Source organism: Cyprinus carpio, chromosome B3 (assembly GCF_018340385.1).
Source record: "Cyprinus carpio isolate SPL01 chromosome B3, ASM1834038v1, whole genome shotgun sequence".
Taxonomy (NCBI): domain Eukaryota; kingdom Metazoa; phylum Chordata; class Actinopteri; order Cypriniformes; family Cyprinidae; genus Cyprinus; species Cyprinus carpio.
The window spans coordinates 7,933,734-7,949,501 of record NC_056599.1 but is presented as its reverse complement, the minus strand read 5'-3'; the positions used below and the strand labels follow the sequence as shown (position 1 = coordinate 7,949,501).

Here is a 15,768-nt window from a genome sequence, read left to right as displayed (position 1 = left end):
CATGATAACTGATTTCTGGCTGATTTGTTTCTTCAAGCAAGTTAGCAGATTTGATTAAAATGTCTGGATTAAGTTGTCTGAGATTACTTTGTGTTGTCGTTCATTGGAAAGGGCAGATATATCGATACTCGAAACCAGAATCAGCAATGCAGTGACCACAGCAATGTAATGACATCATATGTGCTACTAGATAAATAAAATGTCATTTTTTAAATTTTTTCATAATTTTTATTATTTCTATAGCCTCAGCTTTTGTCAGTGTCAAGAGTTTTGTAATTAGCAGTTCATTTAAGCAGACTTGCTATACATGAAAACATTCAAGTTTATAAATCCTGTTAACAACAGACACCCTAAGACATAACAGACTGTGTTTAAATTAATTGTGTATCATAAAAAGTATTTTGAGATTTGAGAAGTGAGTCTGCATCTCCTGCGATTTCTCTTTTCTTCAGTGATTCTGTTTTTTAACTGCAGCTGTTCATCACTAATGCTCTGTCAGCACTTAATTCATCACTTAATTACTAAATAACAAACATTCAAAACTAACAAAACTTTAAGCCAAGGCAATCTGTTTACTCAAACGATTTGAGTTACGTGTCAGGTGAAATCAACTAAACTAAAGAATACATCTCTCAAGATCTGATCAAACAACTCCTAACAGCTGTTTGTGGAGTTGTTTAATCACCCTCTGCTTTCTGATTTCAGTTGATTTCATCTAAGGCTGTGGCTGATTATCAGTTGTAGTTACATTTTTCTCTTTTCTTCAGTGATTCTGTTCGTTAACAGCAGCTGTTCATCAGTGTCTGAATTCACTCATTAGTTGTCATTCTCTCTGTCAGGTGGACTGTATTAGTAAACTCATGTAGGGAATAGGGAATAGTGAATGAGGGTGTAGGGCAGGGTTCCTCAAATCTTGCCCTGGAGATCCAATACGCTACAGAGTTTAGCTCCAACCCTGATCAAAGTCACCTGCCTGTGACTTTCTAATGATCCCAAAGACATTGATTAGCATGCTCAGGTGTGTTAGATTAGGGTTCGAGCTAAACTCTGCAGAAAAGTGGATGTTGTGGTCCAGATTTGACGATCCCTGGTGTAGGGTGTGATTTGAAACAGTCTCTGAGTGTCAAATCTGAACACTGTTAATTCAGGGCACTGGAGAAGGCTACTTTCTTGAAAACAATAAATTTTTCCCAAAATATTTTTTTTTTTTTTATTGTTATAATGAAAAAACATGTTACTGTCAGAATATGGCTGCTTTTTACAACAATTTTTTACAGTGTATATGAAGGGAACACAAATAAAGAACTTAATGCAAAACCATAGAGATTAGATACACAAGGATCCAGCAATGTGTTGTTAATCATAACTGAAGTTAGCTATTTGTCAGCCAACAATATTGGCAAAGGGTGGCATATAAACAAATACATATACTGTAATACAATAACACAAATAAAAATGTTCCCAAACACCCTTGGTAAATAAAAAGATATTAAACATGCACAGTAATTCAACATCAGGGTTACAGAGTGAAACTCTCACTGAGACGCACCAGCTATTATTTACACACAGTCCAAATGAAATTATTTAATGAGGAACATTAAACACTAAACTATATATATATATATATATTAAAGCATTGTGAAAAGGTTGTTTAAACTGGAGATGGACAACATGCTCATTTTTATTTTTGCATTAAGCAGGTCATTTAATCCAAAGTAACTTACAGTCCATGCAGGGAATTCATTTTGCCTGTATTTGTTACTTTGTAATCAAACCCACAGCAGTGTCTTTACCAGCTGAGCTACAGGACTTCCATTGTGTTGGCAACATCATACTTTGAACTTTTATGCTAACATTATGATGCAGTATAAAATTCAGACCATTAAGTAATAATAAGGCGTTCCTTCTTTTTACTTTGTTTTATCTTTGAGTGCTTTCAATACCAGAAACAAAAAGCACACTGTAAAAATATAAATATTAGTATTCTATGAAACTAGCTATAAATATCATAACTGGTTATTTAATTTACACTGACCTTTATATGACGATGCCATTATGTCTCTACCAGTTTGATCTTGTCATTAATTTTCTCGCTTTTGTCTGATTGTATGATCTGAATAAGACAAATTAAATCTGCTTCACTCTAATTATCATGCAACACCAGCCACTGGCTGTTTATTATATACTGTAGAGTAAAGAACATACAGCGGTTTCAGTTGTGGCATCCTGAGAAATTTTATGGAAATTTTAGAAATGTAATCAAATTAAATGTAATTCTATGAACAGAAACAGTGCAATCAATCTATTTCAAGTTAAAATATTTCAACACCATAATCATGAAATGGCCTTCATAAATATGATAAATGTGTGCTCAAATAAATGCTACAGAAATGTGAAGAAAACAGAGTTGTATGATGTATTTAACATGTTTTTCAATAATTCTATATCTTGAGTTGGATATGTAGTCAATAGAAGACACTTCAGTAGTTTGAACCATCATGTTTTGATTAAACGGTTATTTAGTTTGTGAAAGTTGATCTTAGTTTGAAGAAATAAGACATCCATCTTAATTCTGCATGTGAAGCATTGTAGTTTACATATTAAACTGAAGTTAAAGACAGCGAAGGAAAGCAAGATAACAGTCAAAACCACCTTCAAGATTGTCATCTATAGTGTTCACACTTAAAAATACATTTGAACAAAGTCATGAAACTCTCCATATGTGATCTCTAAATGGTGTTCTTTAAAGAAGTCAGTGTTTTTTTCTTATTTTTCTTTTTCTTCTTCTTTTCTTTCTTTCTCTCTCATTTTCGTCCTCACTATTCTCCTCAGAATCTTCATCCTCATCCAGTCCTCTATTTCTGTTTTTTTGCCCAAACAACAATGACATTCCCATCGCAAACAGACGAATCCATCCTTCTGTATGGATCATGCAGGTGATGAAGTTGTTGGCAGCTGTCTCCAGTCTTGCTCTTATACTCTGGGCTGTTAACGCAGCTACAATCGCTGATATAAACGCAGATACAGTCACACCAGCAGCTGCTGCTAAAGCTCCGGCAGCCACACCGTCAACCCCGGAGACCTTCACCGCTTCAGCCGCCGCCATCCTCCCGAGAGCCGCTAATGTGATCACAGCCAAACCGCCTCTGAAGATGCCAACGCACTGAAGCCCCCTAAAAACCAGCGAGAGGCCGGTTCCCCCCAGTGCACCGTAAGCGAGTGCAAAGCTGACTCCCAGTAGAAGCACTGGAAGCCCAATGGCACTTGAAGCTCCAGCCGTCTCAATTATACTTGTTTGGAGACACGGATCTGCCATTCCTGTTGCTCTTCCAACAGTCATTTCTGACTTTGAAGCGTTTACTCGTGTCTCTCTTTTTCACCACCGTTCTCGTGTCGCTGATACTTGTCGTTTACTTCACTAACCAGTCTAAAAACAAACAATGCACGTCACAGTATTTGTGCAGAAAGTGCAACACTGTTTTGCTTTTTACAGGAGTGTTTCTAGCACACTGACAGCTCTGCTGGCACCCTCTTCTGTCTTAGCTGCAGAGTGCTGAAACTGAAACTATTAAATACACTCACTCTGGCCTGCATACACTCTCAGAAAAAAAGGTACAAAAGCTGTCACTGAGGTGGTACCTTTTCAAAAGGCACACTTTTGTACCTTTTAGGTACTAATATGTACACTTTAGGGACTAATTTGTACCTTCAAGGTACCAGTATGGACTTTTTTAGGTACAAAGCTGTGCTTTTTGAAAAGGCACCGTCCCAGTGATAGCTTTTGTACCTTTTTTTTCTGAGAGTGTAGTTTTATAGGTCTATATTTAGATGTGAGATTGCTAGACATTTTGCTCCCTTATTAAAACTGCAATTAAGCTGGAGCTCATTTTAAACATGTCTGCACTTTCATGAAAAAACACCTGTGTTGGGTTTATAAAAGGTCAGTATGGTCTGTGTTCACACTGCATTACTGCTCAAATCCGACTCATTGCTCAGATCACACGTGCGCAGTAGTTCATTTGTTACTTTGTCCTTGTCTTTCTCTTAAATAACTGTGTGTGAACGTAACCAGTAAATGCATCTGGGTATCATAAGAAATGTGAATTCAGCCAAATGTTTTCAAAGAGTTTGAGTCTAAAGAGGTCCAAATGCATTTATAAAAAAAAAAAATTCACCCCCCCCACCCCCACACCCACACCCACAGTTGTCATGAAGGGCAAAATTAGCTATATAGACCCAAATCATTTTTTGTACCCTTTTTATTTCTATCGGCCAGTGATGATTCTGAAAGGACATAACTGTAATCTTTTGCTATAGTAACGAAGCAATTTCATGCACATCTTGGTCTTATTTCAGTGCAGTTGTTAAGATGGTGATTTCAGCAAACAGTTTCATACATTTTAACAGCTTTAAGTTTAACTGTTATTTATCATTCAGTGGCTATTTAGAGATCAGTGAGGCACACGCATTTTTAGTACCGTGGCCAAGAAGGGCAAAACAGATTACAATTATGAAAACAAAATAACAAATTACAATCTCAAATGCAAATCTAAAAAAACAAAATAACCATTCAGAAAACACAACAAAAATTCAGAAAAAAATTATAACAAATCAGAAAACACAATGACAAATTCGAAAACAAAATAACAAGTCATAAAACACAATGTCAATCCAAAAACAAAACAACATTTCAGAAAACACAACGACAAATCGGACAAACCAGAAGAGGTAGGTATAGTTTGAGACAGCTCCATTGCTTTGGGATTACTCACCACTGACTGGACGAGACATCTGTCAATCAATGTATACAGAAATAACCAGCCGAAAAACAGCAGAGTCATGGTAGAAAGTTCTGAGATGGTCTTAAAGTAGCTCGGTTTAAATGTATTGTATGAATTGCGCTTACTATGAAATAAAACATACGGAATGTCTATTTACACTTTGTGCAAATTACCTGCCTTATTGGCATTTTGGCGATAATAATTTGTCAGCTCCAGTGGTGATGATGGTTAAGCTTCTGCCCTTAGCCCTTCGACGCAATCGACCCGGGTGCAATCCCACCTTTTGCCAAACCCTTTTCAAATATCGTGTTAGCAATGGATTTTATTTACACTAAGTGAAAAAAGTTATATTTTTAGCAATATGATATTTACACTAAGTGCAAATACCTATTTACACTATGTCAAAATAGCAGGATTTTCTGCTATGTATACTACTTGTTGCAAGTAGTGGCAATTATCTGCATATCAGTATTGCAGTACATTATAAAACAGTATGCAATAATAACCTATTGAGTGTAAATTATAATTTTAATTCAAATTATTAAATGGATGCCACCTTATTGGTACAATAAAGCACTCCCTACACCTACCCGAACATACCCTATACTTTATTTTCACCTTTTTGATTATTTACTTAATTTTTATTAAAAATAAATGCCTTTACGATGTATGATTGCATCAAAATGCTACAGGCAGACACTTAACCACCTGCACCACTGGAGCTGACCTGGTCGATCACAAAAAAACACAAAGACAAAGGCTTAACCATCTGCGCCACTGAAACTAACAAAGTATTTATGCCAAAATGCCAATAAGGCAGGTAATTTACACAAAGTATAAATAGACATTCCGTATGTTTTATTTCATAGTAAGCGCAATTTATACAATACATTTAAACCAAGCTACTTTAAGACCATCTCAGAACTTTCTATTTCTGTATACATTGATTGACAGATGTCTCGTCCAGACAGTGGTGAGTAATCCCAAAACCAATGGAGCTGTCTAAAACTATACCTACCTCTTCCGGTTTGTCTGATTTTGTCATTATGTTTTCTGAAATGTTGTTTTTGGATTTGTCGTTGTGTTTTTATGACTTATTTTGTTTTCGAATTTGTCAATGATTGATTGACTGATTTGTTATAATGTTTTCTGAAATTTTTTTGTGTGTTTTCTGAATTGTTATTTTGTTTTTAGATTTGCATTTGCTTGTAATTTGTTAATTTGTTTTCATAATTGTAATCTGTTTTGCCCTTCTTGGCCACCGTATTTTAGACAATCTTCGTTTGAGTAAACAGATTCATGCACTGTAAAACCTGACAAGTCACAGTAACTCAAACCGTTTGAGTAAACAGATTGCCTTTACTTAAAACCATGTAAGTTTTAAAACTTTGCAATTATGTAATCAAGTGATTAATTAAGTGCTGATTGAGCTTTAGTGATGAACAGCTGCTGTTAACAAACAGCATCACCAGCTCCACTTATTAATAACCAGACTGACTTTATTTCTGTCAGACGTCTACAGAAGATCTTATTGAGAATTAACTAAGGTTTAGATGTTGATTTATTGTTTCATTTGAAGTAACCATGTTAGAGATCAGTGTTTGCTTTAGTTGGGCTCTTGACCCTTGATTTCTGTTTTAGATCATTTTTTTTGGACGTTGTAACCATGTGTTTTTGAAACATGTTTGTTATAACTCAAAAAACCCAGAAAAAATATGATCAGGTATTGGTTGTTATACAGCATATTGGTGATGATAATCATCAGTTATGGAGTTGTTCAGAGTTCAAAATCGTATTAAATAGATGTTCTATAGTTCAGTTGATTACAATGAAATCCATACAAAAAGTCAGTGGTTTTTTCATAATCTGATAATATTAAGGACTTTCTGAACAGTTTGGTCTTCTATGGTGTCAATTAGTCACACACAGACATCAATAATCAGAATATGAACCTCAACAATGGTTAGAAAAAAAAAAAAAAAAAAAAAAACATGCTGCAATGCATGCTGGGTACTATTGTAGGACAAAACTCATCCATGGCTCCCAGCATGCTCTGCAGCAAGGTTTTTTTTTTTTGTTTTTTTTTAAGGTCACCATTGTTGAGGTTCATATTATTGATGTCTGTGTGCGACTAAGTGACACCACAGAAAACCAAACTGTTTCAAAAGTTCTTTATATTAACTGAATATTACAGAACCCCTGGCTCTTAGAATCACTTTCACTGTAATCAATCCAACTAATTACACAACACGTATTTTATCAAAGATTAGACTCCAAACAGTTCAATGATCAATGATTATCATCATCAATATGCAGTATAACAACCAACATCGAGGTACATGTCAGATAAAAAAAAAAAAAAATACTAACCTGAATGCACTGTAAGTTGCTTTGGATAAAAACAGCTTCTAAGAGTGTGAGTGTGTGTATAATATCTGATGATATTTTCTCTGGGCTTTTGAGTTACAACAAACGGTTACAACAGCCAGAGAAAAATCTAAGACAGAAATCAAGGGTCAAGAGCCCAACTAAAGCAACCACTGATCTCTAACATGGTTACTTCAAATGAAGCAATAAATCAACATCTAAACCTTAGTTAATTCTCAATCAGATATTCTGTAGATGTCTGACAGAAATAAAGTCAGTCTGGTTATTAATAAGTGGAGCTGGTGATGCTGTTTGTGGGGTTGTTTAATCAGATCTTGAGAGATTTAATGTATTTAATTTCAGTTTATTTTATCCTAGGCTGTGTCTGAAGTCAGTTGTAGTTCTTGTGTTTCTCTTTTCTTCAGTAATTCTGTTTGTTAACAGCAGCTGTTCGTCACTAATTCACAATTATCACTCAATTAATCACTTAATTATTTAATTGCAATGTATATCTTCTTTCAGTGAACTCAACTGAATTAAGTTCAGAGTACTCACAACTATTAGTTTTAAAACTTAAATGGTTTAAGGCAATCGGTTTCCTCAAACGGTTTGAGTTAACATAACTTGTCAGGCTTTAGTGAGGCTGTGTCTGAAGTCAGTTGTAGTTCCTTTCTCTCTTTTCTTCAGTAATTCTGTTTGTTAACAGCAGGTGTTCATCACTAATGCTCAATTATCACTCAATTAATCACTTAATTACTTAATTGCAATGTATATCTTCTTTCAGTGAACTCAACTGAATTAAGTTCAGAGTACTCATAACTGTTAAGTTTTAAAGCTTAAATGGTTTAAGGCAATCGGTTTCCTCAAATGGTTTGAGTAAACCCAACCTGTCATGTTTTTAAGGATATTTGTTTACACAAAATGTTTGAGTTACGTTACTTGTCGGGCACTGTAGTGTGTTAGTTTTTAAAACTTAAATGGTTTAAGGCAATCGGTTTCCTCAAACGGTTTTGAGTAAACCTAACTTGTCAGGTTTTTTTAAGGATATCTGTTTACTCAAACGGTTTGAGTTAATTTACTTGTCGGGGTTTACAGTGTGCAACAAATGCACATCCTTTAATAAACCACGTTTAAAGCGATTTCCTCCCATAGAACTGTGCATTATAATGAAGGCTTTATAAAACTGCACAGTGTTTTTTAGCTTTTTAAACAACATACTCCATCCTACACCAACATTTTTTCTCATGTATGGCTATGGGGAAAAAAAAAAAGATCAAACCAATCAGAGTAGTGCAACCGCACCTTGATCTACAGGCTGTATCTGGGTGTGTTTGTTTAGACACACACAGACATCATAAACCAGGATATGTATCTCAACACTGGTGACAATCAACAAAATGCTTCATGCTGAAATGCATGCTGGGTAACACCATAGTAAAAACTCCCATCATGCACTGCAGTATGAAAAATAATTGTCACCACTTTACAGTTCAATAACAGCTGAATGTCAAACAATAAACCAGAGAGAGAACACTTAAATGATGTTCAATTGTCATGAGTTATAGACAGAAAGTATAAGCTTGACTGCTACTTCAAGATTTGAGTCAGCAAAACACAAACATTTGCTGTGAAACAATATTGCAATTGCTTAGAAACAAATTACGTTACTCGACTAAAAGGGACAAGAGACTGCCTAAAGCAAACCTTGACCACAATTATGGTGACAATGAGTTTTTTTTTTTTTTTTCTTCAGTTGATTTCATCCAAAACTGTGTCTGAAGTCAGTTGTAGTTCTTGTATTTCTCTTTTCTTCAGTGATTCTGTTTGTTAACAGCAACTGCTCATCACTACTGCTCAAGCAGCACTTAATTAATCTCTTAATTTTCTCATTAACTTCAACACTGCTTCAGTGTTATTTTAACTCTCTGCAGATTGGGACAATATGCACTCTGAGCAGAGTTGATTTAAATCTGGTGATTTTACTGTGTACTGCTAACTAACAACTAACTTACTGCTGACTAACAACTAGCAAAGTAACATACTGCTAACTAACAACCAGGGCTCTCAAGTTTTATCAAAAGTTTGGAGTGAGATTACATCTGTTAGGGGAGTGATGGATGATTGGTTTTAGTGTAACTAAGACCAGCTGGTAGGGTTGGGCAGTATGTAAGCTGTCAATTCTTAGAGCCCTGTTTACTTTTTGTTTTAGGTTTTCAGGTTAGTTAACAGTGACTAATTATGAGAGAGGTTAAAACAACATGTTTTAGCAGCTAACAGGCTCTGTCACATTCCTTTTAATTAGAAATGGTTGTTCAAGCTTCACACAAAAGACTTAGCCTCACCATTATTTTGGCAACATCATATCATATTTTATTCAGTATATATATACACTAATGCAGGGGTTCTCAGCTCTGGCCCTCAACGTCCACCTTCCTGCAGTTCAACTCCAACCTTGATCAAACTCACCTGCCTGTAACTTTCTCATAACCTTAAAGGCCTTGGTGCGGTCAGACATAAAAAAACACAGCATAATTCAATTCTCAAAATTGGCTTTTCATATTAGTTTTTTTTTTTTAAACTAACCTTTATGTTTTGATGCCGTTGTGTCTCTTGCAGTTTCGTCGTCTAGAGTCTCTTCCTTCTGACTTTCTAAACTCAAATGAGCAAAACTGGAAGTGGCTATACTGCTTCATACTTAAAAGAAAAGAAAAAAAAAAAAAAAAATCAGTCATCTCCACCCCATTGGCTGAATATCTGACACTTGCCAGTATAAAGAACATGCCAAAGTATGTTTTTGATCGAGGCCTCTTGAGTATGTGCAGTCTCTTACCTCAGAAGTTACCTAGCGTAAGGTTTGCTCAGTGTTTGAACTCAGAAAACCATAGGCTGTAATATATATATATATATATATATATCTATATATATATATATATACTATATATATATATATATATATATATATATATAAATCCTTTGATAAATTAAAAACAGCTGCTTGGATAGTCATGAAAAATATCTCCTTTTGCCTTCCATGGAGAAAAGAAACTCAAACAGGTTTAGAAAACATGAAGTTAAGTAAATGACCTTTGTTTTTACAGGAAGTCATTTTTTATTAGAAAAGCTAAAGCCCAAGAAGGAAAATGAGGATATTTATAAAAAAAAAATTCAGTTAACCTCAAGATGTATTTATCTTATATGTTATGCTTTCATACAGTACATGCTGATTACAGAATTAATTGGATGACAATCAATTTGATCACATTACAATACTCAAAATATAATTAATTAATAAATAATATTATTTTAATGCAAAGAGAACAACGTGCCACATGTTTAAACTATCACGCCACAAGTGATGGCGTAAGACTGAGTCTCAAATCTACTGTGCACCACATTCACTAAACACTTTCTTACTGGAACATGATATAATATATTCTGGTTTTATTTTCTTGTTGATACCATTTATACAAGTTTTTTTGTAAATCTCCTGAAGACTGTTAGGTTGTAAATCCACACTTCTCATCATGTTGTCTGATAATGCTCCCAGTGCAAGTGTTTCTCCTGTAAGAATGAAACGACAAGTGGACGCATCAAGTGCACTAGCAGCTGGAAATTACATCATCTGGTAACTGAGCAGAATATGTGATCATTCAAGTCTAGCTGGCTAGTGAAGTAATGGCTTTTTTATTTATTTTGTTTAAACATGAATTCATAAATCAAAATTCATCAATTCATTATATAAGTCATGTGTATGTTTACATTTTAAGAGCATGGCAAAAGAAAAAGAAGCCATTCACCTCATAAGAAGTCAGTGTAGCATTAAAATGATTAAACTGATGTTTCTAGGAAAATGAGTTGCTTTAACAGAAATTTTGATTTCTTGCTCGTCGCTCCCATTAAAGCTGCAGGTATTGATGCTCCACTAGTAACAGATTTCAGTGCTGCATTTCCAGCAGCTGCTGCTCCTGCCATTACAGCTTCAGATAGTGTCTCTCCTTTAACAACAGAGGTCAGAGCTGCACCTCCTGCAGCTGCTGCTCCTGAGATTAAAACTGGACCAAGTGTCCCTCCACCAACTACAACTGCTGCTCCTGCACCAACTACTACACCTGTTCCCAATAAGGCCATCTTATTCACCAGACTATTTCTTTCCTCTTCTCTTATCTTTTCCTGCTCTTCCAACTTCTGTCTCTCCTCTTCTTCTCTCTTCCTCTTCTCTTCTTCCTCTATTTTTCGCTGAGCTTCCTGGTACATCTCATTTGTGTAATGCTCTCCTCCGTTCTCCTTCACCATTCCGTGGATCTTCTCCAGCAGTTCAGTGACCTGTGATCGATTTTCTTCTTTTGTGTTATTGAACACATGATAACGTTCTTTACACTGTTCAACTAGCTCTCCAATCTGCTTGTTTTCTGTCAGAAACTCCACAATAGTCAGATTTTCCTTCTCTAACTGATCTCCTCTAGTGAACAGAACGATGGTGTAATGTGCAGCTTCTTCTCCAAAGTTCTTCTGAATCCATTTGACTGTGTTTTTCTCTTCATCTGTGAATCTCACGTCCAGTCTGATGACCAGCAGAAACGCATGAGGACCAGGAACAGACATTTCTACACACTTCACTAATTCATTCTTCAGTTGTTCTTCACTGATTGACGTATCAAACAGTCCTGGAGTGTCTATCACTGAGATGCTTCGACCTTCTACTGTCTGCTGATGCTGTTGGCATGTCTTAGTGACAGATTTGAAGAAAATTTTTTTACAAATATCTTTTCTCCCAGGATGGTGTTTCCAGTTGCACTCTTTCCAGCTCCAGTTTTTCCCACCATCACGATCCTGAGATCTGAGCACTGAGCAGGTTTTGTGTGTCTGCTCTGGATGCACTCTGAGACTGAGTTTGACAAACAAGAAAATAAGTTTTATTTAGCTTTTCAAAAGTGTGTCATGATATTTGGAAAAAGTGTAATAAACTGTTCTCACCTATTTGGGTTGGATGTTGTTCTGTCTCTGTCTGTTGTTTCTTCTGGTCACATTTTCTTCTTCTGTATTTTTCTGGTTTCTGGACTGTATTTGTTTCTCCCTTGTGTTCAAAGCAGTTTCTCAGTGCTTTTGCTGATGTTTTGACCACCTCTTCTTCATCATTCTTGTTTTCTTGTGGATCTCGAGAGTGTCTGTCTACATATAATTCAGTTCTCTCAATTTTTGTCACATGAGAAATAAAATCTTTCTTTTCAGTCACAACATTTGTTGTGTCCTTTTCCTTTACAGGGTAGTTGTGAATCGTGTCCCGTACTATTACCTGCTGTTGTTTTGTCTCTTGCACATTTGTTCTGCCGTTCTTTTTTCCTTGTTTATTCCTTTCTTTCTTTCTTTGTTTGATACTGTAAGTAAATCACATTATCATAATGCTGGTCATTATTCTGTTTGATGATTTCATCAATCTTCTCTAGAAGCTCTGTGATGTGAGTTTTGATTCATCTCATTTTTACTGTTGATCACATGATATTTACTTTGGCAGTGCCTGACTAGTTCCTGAAACTTTAGAGTAAATGTAAAGACTGTCAGCTCTCTTTTCGACATTTGTTCTCTACCAACAAACAGCACCATTGTGAACTTCAAAGCCTGAGCTCCAAAGTTCTCCTGAACTTGCTCCACGAGGTTCCTCTGCTCCTCTCTGAAGGTCTCCAGGTTGATGACGAGCAGGAACAGATGAGGGCCAGGATAACAGAGATACATACTCTTCATCATCTGCTTCTTCATCTCTTCATCGGTCAGTTGAGAGTTGAAGAATCCTGGCGTGTCGATGATGGAGATGTTTCTGTCTTCTACTCTTCCTGTCTGTTTCTCACTCTCTCTGGTTCTGCTCTCTTTAAATGCCTCTCGACCCAGTATTGCATTTGCTGTTGAACTCTTTCCAGTTCCAGAGACTCCCAGCAGCACAATCCTCAGCTCCTGTGAATCACCTGCAGGCAAAGAGATCATGTCATTAAGTTCTTAGATGCTTCTTTGATTCTAAAATGCCAGTTTTTCAGTCCCAGATATCTTTTGCTATTTCACTAGAAACACTTGTTCACTAATGCATTTAGTCAACATATTTTTCTTTGTATCTTGAAACAGTCTGAGCGAAATTGTTCTCCATCCAGTGCTCTACCTGTATCAGTATTCACAGATGGGATAGCAAGACTAGTAAACAGCTAACTAACACACTGCTAACTAACAACTAACAGGGCTCTCAAGTTATAACAAAAGTTTGGAGTGAGAGTACATCTGTTAGCAGGGCTCTCAAGTTATAACAAAAGTTTGGAGTGAGATTACATCTGTTAGGGGAGGGGCCACTCAAATATATACAGCAGCGGCCCCTCTGTCCTGCCTAAATCTCTTAAGTTTTTGCCAGCAGCTCAATTTTTTTTAAAACTTCAAGTGCACCATAAGTACCTTTAATAAACATGCCTCAGAAAATAACAATACTTGTGGCATCTTGAGACAAAACAATGGCACCAGCATATTTTAAGATCAGTCTGTGCAAGTTTCTTTCAGTTTAAAACAGTCCAGCCATGCATTTTAGTCTGGGACTAGACTTAAGCCTTCACTGTAAAAATGTGGAGTAGGATTTTACTTGAAAAAAACTTTGCAAATTTTTTTTCACTCAGAAAAGGCTAGTAAATTTACAAACATTTGCCAAGTAAAAGCCTAAAACATAATTATTAGTAGGTTTAATTAGACATATTTAAGTTAAATTTACTTGGAAATTCCCAGTTAATTTTGTTGACTCTTTGTTTGTAAATTTTACATTATGTAATGCTTATCACTGTACCAAAAAAGTATACAAATTTTTCCTTCTTCATATATTTTTTAAGTAAAACTCAAACATTGAATTAAATAAAATCTGCAAGTTTATACAATTACTTTAACAAGGCAACATGAAAACCACCATTCTACTACAGCATGTGATTTCACTTGCAAACATGCAAGTAAGCATGTAGACAGGCTGTTATCCTTTTAAGATAATATGCCTATTCAATAAATATGAATAGTCGAATGAACACAGAGACCTCAAAACTTGGTACACACACACACAATGACGGTAACAATCAGTGAATAGTGTTTGAGTATAAATGGGTCATTTTGAGTAGAAAATGAACTCCAGGTGTCACAAAACAGTATGTTACTAAAACAAACAACAACTAACAACTAAACTAAACAACTAACAACAAAAGCAACCATAAAACAGTGTACATTTTTAATTATTTCATGCCCCACTGCATGATGGGAAATATGGGATCATAACTTTATATTTACTTAAAGAATCCTTGTAAACATAACAAACGGTTCTAAGTAAAATATACTTATGAGTTTTTTAACTTTAATTTCTACTTAGGCAGTTCCATTTGAATTTACTTATGTATTAAAGTAAAATAAATAAAAACGAAAACCTCAAGTAGCTTATTGAATTAAACGTTATATTTGGAAAGTAAACAGACAAAAATATTATTTGTTTGTAAAATTTACTTAACTGATGCTATCTTTATTACAAGTTCAAAAAATCCCTTTTTACAGTGTTGTCTGTGAAACAGGGGAAGTTTATCAGCACTGAATTATTTAGTGATGGATGATTGGTTTTAGTGTAACCGCTAAGACCAGCTGGTGCGGAGGGTTGTGCAGTATCTAAGCTGTCAAATTCTTAGAGCCCTGTTTACTTTTTGTTTTAGGTTTGCCCGGTTAGTTAAAAGTGAGTAATTATTGAGAGAGGTTAAAACAAACATTTTTTTAGCAGCTAACAGCAGAGGTGGGACTTTCAAGTCACAATGCAAGTCTTCAAGTCATATCCAAGTCATCAAAGGGGTTAAAGTTAATGCGGATAATTAAGTGAACCTGATTAAGTAATGCATTGTGCATTAGTGTATGAACACCTACTGAAACAGATCAAAACATCACTGAAGAAAAGAGAACACACAAGAAGAACTACAAACGTGACTTTAAGCACAGCCTTGGATGACAGTGAAAATCAATTAAAAAAAAAAAAAAAAAAAAACAAAAACAAAAAACTTTGCCACCATACATAATAGTGGTCAGTATTTGCTTCAGTTGGGACTCTTGAGCCTTTTAACAGTTTTGATAAATTTGCTTTCTAAGAAAATTCATTTACTGTTTCATAGCAAACATTTGTGCGACAATGCTGGAAAACAAATCTTGAAACTAGCAGGTAGCTAACCTATGCTTTTGGAGGCACTGGCACTTGATCTGAATTAAATTTATTTAGGCGAATTATTACTTTAAAAAAGAGTGATATGTCCAGTTGATGTAATTGCCACCATAATTGCATAATGTGCAAAATTAATATTCACACTATTAAGAGAGAAAAAAAAACAGTCTTTACGGATTAGGAGCATTTTAGCCGTGAAAACATTTATCACATGATCCTCAACAAGTGGTGACAAATATAGATATTCAATACTGCAGTGCATTATCGGATTGTTTCATGTATTGCAACATGAATAGCATTTTGTTGATTTTGCATACTGTAAAAAGTGATTCTGTATATTTACTCAATGTAATTGTGCCAAAAGATTACAAGCAATATTATTAATTAAATTACCACAGTTTTGAAAATTCGTTCTCCTGTAAA

General features: G+C 35.3%; 2 pseudogenes; both read right to left on the bottom strand.

Annotated features, from left to right (window-relative positions):
* Positions 1–10,976: 10,976 nt before the first annotated feature.
* Positions 10,977–12,432, bottom strand: LOC109103123 (annotated as a pseudogene).
* On the bottom strand, positions 12,427–13,291 carry LOC122136454 (annotated as a pseudogene).
* Between the last annotated feature and the right edge of the window lie 2,477 nt (positions 13,292–15,768).